General features: G+C 36.2%; 1 pseudogene; it reads left to right on the plus strand.

The window, feature by feature from the left end:
• Window positions 1-396: 396 nt before the first annotated feature.
• On the plus strand, window positions 397-9,782 carry LOC121407785 (annotated as a pseudogene).
• The last annotated feature ends 1,181 nt before the right edge of the window (window positions 9,783-10,963 follow it).

The following is a 10,963-nucleotide window of genomic DNA, read 5'->3' on the forward strand; positions in this document are numbered from 1 at the left end:
TTTTCAAGATATGTGCAAATTTCAATTTTACTGTTACATCTTACTTTTGCTAGTATTACATGATTTTTTCCCTTTTCGAGGGGGGGGGTAATGTATGTGTGTAATTGAGTTTTACAGATTTGTATCAATCAGACAACTATTTACGTCTGGAACCAACCTTTTACGTCATCATCCGAGAAACCTGACTAAGGCTTGACCCTCTGCATCAATTCATCACTTCCCTGTGTAGTGCTTGAATTACAAGTGCATACCCAATGCCCAGTAATCATCTTTTGTAACCTTTGAAAATGTAGTCTTGTGAATATTATCAATTTCATTTTGTCTCGCCTGCATCTAGCAGAGTGCTATAGGCGCCATTTTTCTGACAGCGGCGGCAGCAGCAGTAGCGGCAGCATCGTCACCAAGGTTCAGTTTTTTACTTTTAAAGTATATGGACCTATTTCATGTAACTTGGACATAAGGGTAATCAGGTATTACTGATGATCTTGCACGAGTTTCAGGTCACATGACCAAGGTCTGTGGTCCTTTAAGGTAAATGAACTTTGACCTTGTAGTATCAACATTGATTCTTAACTTTTAAATGTCATAACTTTGAAGTAGATGGATCTAGTTCATGAAATATGGACATTAGGGTGATCAAGGTCAATAGAATAGTCGGTGTGCAACTGACAATGAATATTTTGAAAATATCTGAAAAGTACTTTTTAACGCCTTTTTCCATTTGCATTGATTGATATTTAAAAAAAGATCAAAACATGCATAAATATGCATATTAATGAGAAAGGTCACATGCTTATCTTTATTCATGCATTTTCTTCCTGTATTTTCGGTGTGAAAAAGCTATTTCATGTTAACTGCAATATGTTTGTTTTGGAGTGGAATTTTCTTATGAAATTTTCAGGGATGATCCTTTACTATATTTTGTATGATTATCTGAACTGAAGTTTTTTTCCGTTAGTATGGTCGATTACTTTTGAGTAATGCAGAAGTTTTACATTGAAAATTGTCAAAAATTCTATGGTATCTGTAGGTTTTTTAATAGAAAAATCACACAAATTACCATAATTAGAAAAGTAGGTATGATGCAACAGTGAATTTGGTATCAAATGAAAGAATTCAACAAGTTCCACAATCTTGATAGGGTTTGGGTACACTGGGATTTCAGAAGACACTAAAATAACCAAGAATTTGCTCTTTTTCAACCCAGTTTGAAATACACAATATGTATCTCTATTTTTCCTCAGTGATTGCAAAAAGTGGCAATAAATGTTCAAATTATCCCCTTTAGTATAAGGTTGAAACTTTCAGGTGTCGCTTTGTCAAATCACTATGACACATATAGCTTTTTCTTACACCCAAAATCACAAAGTAGTTTATTATACTTATAGCATCATTGGAATGCCCATTAAAAAGTGCAATCTGATGAAATACAACTCATAGGGGTAGTTTTTATTTAAGACCTTAAAAATTAACTTTTCAATAAATTTTTATGTGACAAAAATATGTGTTACATGCTATTTTCCAGCAATTTGGGTACTGGTAATTAGTATTAATTAGCACTTGTCATTATCTATATTTTTCATTAAATTTGTAGTGGTTGATTAACCAATTATAGGTAATTATTATACAAATTTCAAAGAAATATATGTATCACTTTGAAAGATATAAGGAGTTAAAGGGGAAGTTCACCCTGACAAAAACTTTATTGTAAAAATAGCAGAAAAAATATTCAAAAATATTGCCGAAGGTTTGAGAAAAATTCATCAAATAATTAAAAAGTTATTAGAATTTCAATTATTTGATTTGTGACGTCATATGCGAGCAGCATTCATACATAGCGAATGGTAAAAAATCAAATGTCATTTTCTCAGAAAATATGAAAATGGTTTTCACTGAACCCTTTGTATATCAATAGACAAATCATTTCACACCCGATCATGAATAGAAAACAAAATTAAGTCATCAGGAACCATACAAAATTTGAAATTCATGCATTTTATATTACATAACACATGGGGCAGCTGGGCTCGTCTATGACGTCACAAATCCAAAACTTTGAACTCTAATAACTTTCTTACTTTTTAACGGATTTTCCTGAAACCTTCAGTTTCACCAATATTTTTTACTAATTTTTCTGCTATTTTTACAACAAAGTTTTCTTCAGGGTGAACTTCCCCTTTAAGTTTGAAAAACACAGTTGCACACCTTGATTGTGCATATTACCTCAACTAAATGATAGGGTTTTTGTCTCACCTGGATAGCAGAGTGAGACTATAGGCGCCACTTTTCCGATGGCGGTGACGGCGGCGGCAGCATCAACATCAAATCCTAACCGAAGGTTAATTTTTTAAATGACAGCATATCTTAGAAAGTATATGGACCTAGTTCATGAATCTTGGACATGTGGTTAATCAAGTATTACTTAACATCCTGCCTGGGTGTCAAGTCACATGACCAAGGTCAATGAACTTTGGTCATGTTGGGGGTATTTGTTTAATTACCATCATAACTTTGAACGTTCATGGATCTGATTCATAAAACTTGGACATGAAAGTAATAAAGTATCACTGAACATCTCATGTGAGTTTCAGGTCACATGACCTAAGTCAAAGGTCATTTAAGGTCAATGAACTTTGGCTATTTTGGAGTAAATTATTAGATTGCTGTCTTAACTTTCAAAGTTTACAGATATAGTTTATAAAATGTGGATATAGTGGTAATCAAGTATCACTGATAAGTCTTGTGGTCACATGATCAAGGTCAAATGTCATTTATAGTCAATGAACATAGTATTGTATCATTATATGAACTGTGTTTTTTGTGAATGATTATGCTATAGTAGTTTCCAAAGTCAGCACTGCTGCTATATTGTATAAATGATAATGCAGGCGAGACTTCCAGAGATGTTCTACTTGTAATGCAGACATGCAACTTTTCTGACTTAAAGGGTGTTCCGGTCTGAAAATATTTATATCTAATTAGAGTAAAATTCACAAAGCTAAACATTTCATCAAAATTGAATAATATATAAAGTTATTGAATTCTAAAGATTTGATGAAACAGTTCTAAGCATGTCTTCATGAATATTTATTAGGTGGGCTGATGATGTCATATCCCCACATGTATTTTATTACCTGAAATTACATGTAGGTTTATTCAATTTTTTCTACCAAGAATTAAAACAATTGGATTGACAACTGATTTTGTTGAGATTTTGATGAGATTTTCAGTGTTATACTTGTGTTGTTTTTAATAAAAGGAAAAAAAATCCAACAAGTTTAACACTGATAATTTCATCAAAATCGGATGTAAAATAAGAAAGTTGTTACATTTCAGATTTTTGCTTTATTTCACATTATATTTATATGCACATCCTGGGGAGCGTTTCATGAAAGGACTTGTTGGACGTTTTATCCGACAAGTACCAGTTTATCCGACAGTTACCATAGGAACAGTGTGTCTCAGCCAATCAGAATCAAGGAAAGATGTCAGGGGCCCGTTGCAGAAAGAGTTGTAATCAAACGCAACTCTAAAAATCATAGTAATTTGATTTTCAACCAATCAACAGCGCGCATTTTTTTACTTGCGATTGATTTTTTGACTTGCGTTTAAACGCAACTCTTTCTGCAACGGGCCCCAGATCTGACAACTTGTCGGATGAAAATATTGATGAAACGCTCCCCAGATCGGTATGCAAATGTGGAGACTGATGATTTCTTCCACTCACTATTTTGTATTTTAGTATATGAAATATTTTTTTCGTCATTGTCAAGTGAAAAAACAATTGATTCTTTCCTGAACCTGTGGAATAAGCATTGTTTAATATAGTCTCTCCTAATTCTTAATGAAACTTGACATATGTTGACAAAGGTGATGCACAGTTGTGTATACTTAGAGGAGCAGTCTACTTGACTCTCTCTAGAAATATCCCCTTTATAATCAACTCGAAAAATCACTGCCTTATGGAAAAATGAAAATCCATATTTTATAGTTCGAAATTGACATGAAATGAAATAATACGAAAATTTGCTTTGCCCAATTGATCGTGGGCCCTGCAGCCAGTGTGCAGTGCCAGATCGACGAGGCTTTATCCCTTCAAGTACATTTTTTGGTACGTTCAAATTTATTAATTGGGTGTGGATGTTGCTTTGGGATTTTCAATATATCTCTCACATGATAAGTGTATGATTTCTATCAAGGATGTAAATTTTTTTTTGTCTGCAGCCCACGAGACCGACCTCTCTCAGCGATGCACCGCAACTATGGCTCTGGGCCCGGCTATGGCCACCACGGCCACCATGGCCATCAGCCCCACCACCACGGCGGGCCCCACGGTGGTCCCCACGGCATGGGGATGAATATGGGAAATATGGGGAACATGGGGGAATATGGGCATGGGGATGGGTATGCAGGGGATGGGCATGATGGGCATGGGCATGGGTAACATGCAAGGCATGGGAGGCCACCAGGGAATGAGCGGAGCCGCCATGAACAGCTTCATGAGCAAGTACCCGGCGGTGAGCAACTACACCAACGACATGTCGCCCTCGGCCAAGGCGGCCCGCGTCTTCGTCGGCAACCTGAACACGTACACCAGGAAGGAGGACCGGAAGAACATCATGGAGCTCTTGATGGAGACGTTCATGAAATACGGACGTATCAGGGCCATCTCCATCCACAGCGGATTTGGGTTTGTGCAGTTTGAAACGGCCGAACAAGCTAAGAATGCCATGAGAGGCGAACAGGGAAAACTCATCAAGAGTCAACCATTAGGTGAGACTATACAATAATGCATTGCCAGGACAGCTCAGAAAAAGCTTCTTTTTTTTTTTAGAATTATGGCAGTGTTGGGAATCTCATATCTCAAAACCGTTTCCTAATTCCTGTAGAAATCTCTTTCTAGACAAAAGGAGGTTCCTACGTATGTCTATGATTCCAAAAACAAGATTTTTTCTGAGCTTTACTAAAAATTTATTTTATTTTTATTCACGCTATTTTATTCATGAGACCACTGTTTTGAATAGCTGAGTCCACTCATCAAACAGTGGTCTCATGAATAAAATCTTATCTTACCCTGGTATTCAGTGTCAATTTGGCGCACTGTGAAAATAAAGTGCATCAGCATTGGAATTTTTTTATACATGTGCCCGATGCGCGATAAACTAAGGGTATTTTATACAGAAAATTTGTATAAACCATGGATTCAACCGTGGGTTTTCAAATCCACCTTTGTGAATTCGAGCCTTAGTGTTTAACACATACTTGTATCATGCTGACTGGTTGTTTATTCTATTAGCAATGCATTTTCGATTTTCATGTACATGTACTTACCTGTGGATCTGGCCAAGGCCTGTCATGATTTGGAAGGAGGACAATGAAACCACTATTGTAGAAACTTCTATATTTTATATACACACCTCAGAATCTGTGTCTTCATTGAAGTTATACAAACTGCCTATGTTTGTTCAGTGTTAGGGTTTAAAAAATATTGGTCCAATTGCTTTATTTATTCAAGCAGCGATACTCTCTTTCAAAAATTTTAAGGTTAGAGCCGTGACGGGTTTCGGTTCAGAATGATAGGAATAGTAGGAATATTAGGTCATTATAAGTCGATAAATATTTTACGTTCATGGCAGCAATTGTTACTGGTACTGGTCAATAAAAAAAGAAATCAAAATTGAAACATCCTATGCAATATCTTATTTGTACATAATGGATAATTTCTCATTTAATTTTGTGGAAATTTACATCTTTCAAGTTCTTTGTTCTTTGCAAAAAACACACCATTTATAGTAATAAGCCAGAGACCATCAATATTTTGGTTCCTGAGCAGAAATCTTTTTGTAGTCGCTTTTCAGAGTAACCCGTACAAATTTATAGTTGTTGTTCAATTGGACTACATTGACATTTTTCTGCAGGCACTTACCCTGTTTGAAACTTTGATCAACAAGTGGGTCTTCACACAAGACTAGCACAAATGATATAAAACTTGCTGTTTCACTGTCATCGAGAGGGCTTTCGATGCACAAGTCATTTAATGCTGTGCATTCGTGCCATTTAACTCAAGCGAAAGGTTTGCACAGCAGACTACTTCAGAAGTTTGGGGGTTATACCTGCTCTGTCTACACCCCTGTCCATTACAATCACTTCTATTTCTATGAATGTTTATTCTTATTGTTCTGTCTTTGATATCATTAGATTTATACTTGGCAAGTGATCCTGACTTAAACAGACCAAGAGGCTTCAAAAAAGTTAACCATGATTGTGGTTATGTGTAAGTATTCCTTTTTTTACTAAATACATTAAATACAGTGTATTTTCATTCAAAAGTCCAACTGAAAAATGTTTGTTTCAAATGAAGTAGAAATATGAGAAGGACATAAAGCTTATAAGCTGTACTTAACTTGGCCTCTAGCTATGTAACTGGACTAATCAGTGTACTTCAGCTGTGGCCAAGACTTCTTCCTGCTTTACTTATTCTTCAAGTCCTCAGGTACCTGCTGAAAACACACAGAGGTAGAGTTTTTATCATCAGTCGCTCCTCGTCTTTGGCATTCTCTACCAATCCAACTTTGTGATTGTGACAACATTTAGATATTGAAATCTGAACTTAAGACCCATCTTTTCTAGCAACTGAGTGAATAAAGTGTGACATATTCGGGAGCTGGCGTCTTTGAATGTTTTTTTTAATACATAAATGGCACTTTGCAAATGCTGTTCATCATAATAACAGCAAAATGAGTAGATCTTAATCAAGTTGTGTTTATTTACTCCTGATACAAACAAGTACACATTGGAAACACCTTTACATTAATCTGTGAGCTGGACTTAAATTTGCACTGTGCACAAAAATCTGTTAAATCTTTCCCCTTATCTCAGGGGTAGAATCCACCTATAGACTTATTGTACGGTATGTTTATCATCAAAGCAGTTGTGTTAGTAAGATTTTACACCCTAGCCATCTTTATCTCCTAACATATTTTGTATTGGGATGTGATTACATGCCATTTTATTTAAGCTACCCCTACAAATTATTTTTGCTTTAATGATAACTGGTTTATTCAATGCAATGCACCTGATTTGTATTGAATCATCATTGATCTACAGTGTAATGGCAGGCATCCCCTCCTGCCAAGCCATGACTGGCATAGGTAGTGTTTGAATGCGGTGACTTGAATTTCATCGCAAAATGATAGTTTTCATGTTTGATTGTCTTTGACAGAGCATATGTTGATCCTTCCTCACTGCCTACCATTCCAGCTAAAGGGGTGACAATGAAGAAGAGGAATAGACTAACCAAGAGTGGTGATGGTGAGTTTTAAATTTTGTTTTAAGGCAACTTGTCAGAAGTCTTTGCCATGTCTTTTGGCAGAAGATCTTCTATGAAGGTGCTATGCGTCTTGTCATGACAGCTTTCCTGCATTTGTCCTATGATAAAATGTAGTGCCTAATAAAATTTGAGGATTTGTATCAATAAGCTGCTTTCAGGATTCCTGCAGGGGGAAGACTTTGCTCTGACTTTTGACAAGGTGCCTAAGGTTTCATGATGTTGATCGTTTGTACATCAACCACATTACTTTGTATTGCTCTTGAACATAAGCGAAACCAACAGTATCACGTTCGTTCATTGATGGAGACAGTTTTGATTTCAGTCGACGTCCCCGTAGCAGTCAGCAGCATAGAAGAGCCATAGACCAGCGCGATACTAGTGAGCGGTCCGTGAGCCGATAATCGGCTGTGTTATTGTTCTTACGTGTGAGTGGGCAAGTGTAATGGACATTGCTGTTCCACTGGCAGTTTTCTCAGCTTCTTTTACCGCAACTGACCCATCCAAATCTAGGAAACGTGACAAACATCTTTCACAGGTCTACTGTAGAGTTTACGTCTGTATTCAATTCACTGTTTGAAAGTGTTTTGCAGCTGTATTTCTTACATATTTCATTATTCATTTCTCACATAGGAATTTACAGCTTGGTTTTCACCCAAGGGACATATTTTGGTATTGATTAATAACTACCAAGTTTTATCACAAGAGTACTATCTCAAGATCCATAGTTATTTTTGGTGGGGGGGATAGGTTAAAACATACCTTATCATGATAACAAAGATATGCCATTCTTGTATCATGTTGTGACACAATGTTGTCTGTGTGACTTCTGGAAGTCTGAAAGGTAATATCACTGTCAGGCAAATTTCAGAAGACCGAGAACAATTCTTTTTTTTTTCTTTCTTTTTCAGAACCTGGAAGTTGGGTATGTGTATTCTGCCAGCATGAAGCCATCACCCCTTGGGAATTGATGAAGCATGCCTCCGCCATACATCAAACGCAGATCTACGACATGGGTGGCAGTGTAGAACAACCCAAGACATCAGAAGCGCAGCAAGAAGCCATGCAAACGCAGTCTTCATCTATGATGTAGGGTGGAATGTCAGGTGACAATGGAAAGTCATGTGACTTTAAAAAAAGACTCTGAAATGAGTGAAGTTGGAGATGCGATCAATGCAAGGCTTAACAGCAAGCTGTTTATCTCCATGTGTCTTGGATGGACTACTGCGATGGAGTGCGATGGAGGACTGACCTTGACTCTGTGGTAAGACCACAGTATCGCAGACCCCCCGATTCTTGGTGGTCATTTTGTTGGAAGTGACCAAAGTATTTGAAAATTTCAATGTATTGCAGCTAGAGTTTGGGTGTTTGGACATTTAACGCAATGTGTAACCAGTTCCCCTATAGTTGATCTATCTTTCTATGTTGATTTTCGTAACTTAGATGTTTCCTAGAAATGGTACTACGGACCTAATATGACAACAAACTTAAATTTCAGTTTGCTTTTCATTAAGGTCCAAAGATACTCTCTGAGTGTTTGTGCTGCAGTCACATTAACTAAACTGACTCCAGGGCCCCGTCTTACAAATAGTTACAATTGATCCGATCAACATCAACGTCATAATTGTTTCCTCAGGAAATTCGCACAACGTCCTTTGTAAACAAAGAGAAACACACTGAATTTTCAAGAAAACTATGAATGTATGAAGAGACATCATATCTAGAAAATGTTTTGAACAAACGTGAATATTTGATGTTGACGATGTTTGCTTTCCTTAGTTGTGGTTGATTGGATCAATCGTAACTCTTTGTAAGACGGGCCCTGACCTAGCAAACCTATTATCTTATTTTAAGTGGCATGTCATTGGTCAGTCCCATTAGTGTGACTGCATCATTACCGGTGACACAACATTTGCTCCGGCGACAATTGCTCCGGGCTAATTTTTTTTTGTCTGAGATGTAGGGTTAGGGTTGCAATAGGGTGTTATGTTGGGTTCAGGGTGAGGTATATTGTTATACCCAGGGTTGAAGTTGGTCATTGGATTAGTGTGTGGAAATTAGAGCGGAGCATTTGTCGTCGGAGCAAATGTCATGGAACTGCCATACCCTATCCCTATGGAAATAGTGATTGTAACTAGCAAAGCATATTTCATCCTAGTTTCTAATGCAAAAAGTAGAAACAGCATATGTAATTTTGGATATGTATTTCAATTTCGGAATATCAACTCAAGTATTAAATTGAATTTCATTTAGATTGGTGCCAAAGTGTTGCTTAGTTTCCTATTTCTGACAATTGATTAGTTTCATAATGCAGGATTATTGCATTTCCTTTTCGATAGTAGATGTCTTGAAAGTAGAAATTATATCTTGCATTCATTGGAAAAATAGTGTGCTACAAAGACTTGTAGATATGTTCCGCTGCAGCTTTTGTCATGTCATTAATGGTGCAAACGATCGTGAGGTAAAAAAAGTAATGGTATTTACGTCTGTTCCACATTTCAGGTTGCACATTTCACATTCTTGTGTCTTTCGTAGGGGTGCGATTGGAATGCCATTAATAGAATTGGAACCATTTGTACCATATTTTTTTGGAATGATTATCATTTTTTGTAATCAAATTGCTTCCTATAAATTATCCCCAACTGCAGAAGTAATCATTTTCCTCAAGAGTTAAAATGTGACTGGAAATGTCATTCAACAATTAAAAAAAACTAATTGATTCTCATCCTTGGCTTAGCACCATTTAACAGTCACTTACATTCAAATATTCATGTCAGTGGTATATTACCTGGGGAGCGTTTCACGAAAGGACTTGTCGCCTGGAGGTGAGTGTCGGATGTTTTATCCGTTTTTACCACTATGGTAACGGTGCCTCTCAGCCAATCATTATCAAGGAAAGTTGTCAGATGAAAATGTTGATGAAACGCTCCCCAGATGGAATATTTACATTTGTCCAAGACGGAAGAACAACATTTATGGTATATTTCAATCAAGAATTGATGATAATTTGTTTTGTATATTAACATATGCTGGATACTATTTAGCACTCATAGAGACGTGAAAACATGATAGTTTGACATACAGCTGAAGATTGATTTGGTTGGATTGGGGGTAACATGGAGTTGTTATGAAATCTTTTTATTATTTTTTTTTCTTTCTTGCATGCTCATTTTATCGGACAGGGAGCATATCAACTACTTTATTGTCCTGTCATGTTTATTACCGCTCATGCAATTTATAGCTTCAAAACACTCTTAGACATTGCTTTTAGATTGATCAGTTATTGGGACTGTATCATTTTTATTCAAGCTATGTAGTTCATGCTTTTGTTTTATTTTTTATGTTGTAAGTGATAAGAATACTCAGATAGATAATGAAGGTCTGGAATGGATGGCTTTATGTATTTGCTTATGTACTCACACACTATAACATTGATAATAGTTTGATCACATGCTTTATCTCTCTTTTTAATTATGTTTAATAATTTAGGCTACTTTTGTCATCCTGTTTTTCTTACATTTTATTTCGGATTAGTACAGTGATTGTTTTTAATGTGTTATGAAGTTTACTTTCTTTTATTCATATTTTTTAAGGTAATATTTCATATTATGATTATAAGTTAGATTTTAGTATCTT

The sequence above is a fragment of the Lytechinus variegatus genome, chromosome 2, assembly GCF_018143015.1.
Source record: "Lytechinus variegatus isolate NC3 chromosome 2, Lvar_3.0, whole genome shotgun sequence".
NCBI lineage: Eukaryota > Metazoa > Echinodermata > Echinoidea > Temnopleuroida > Toxopneustidae > Lytechinus > Lytechinus variegatus.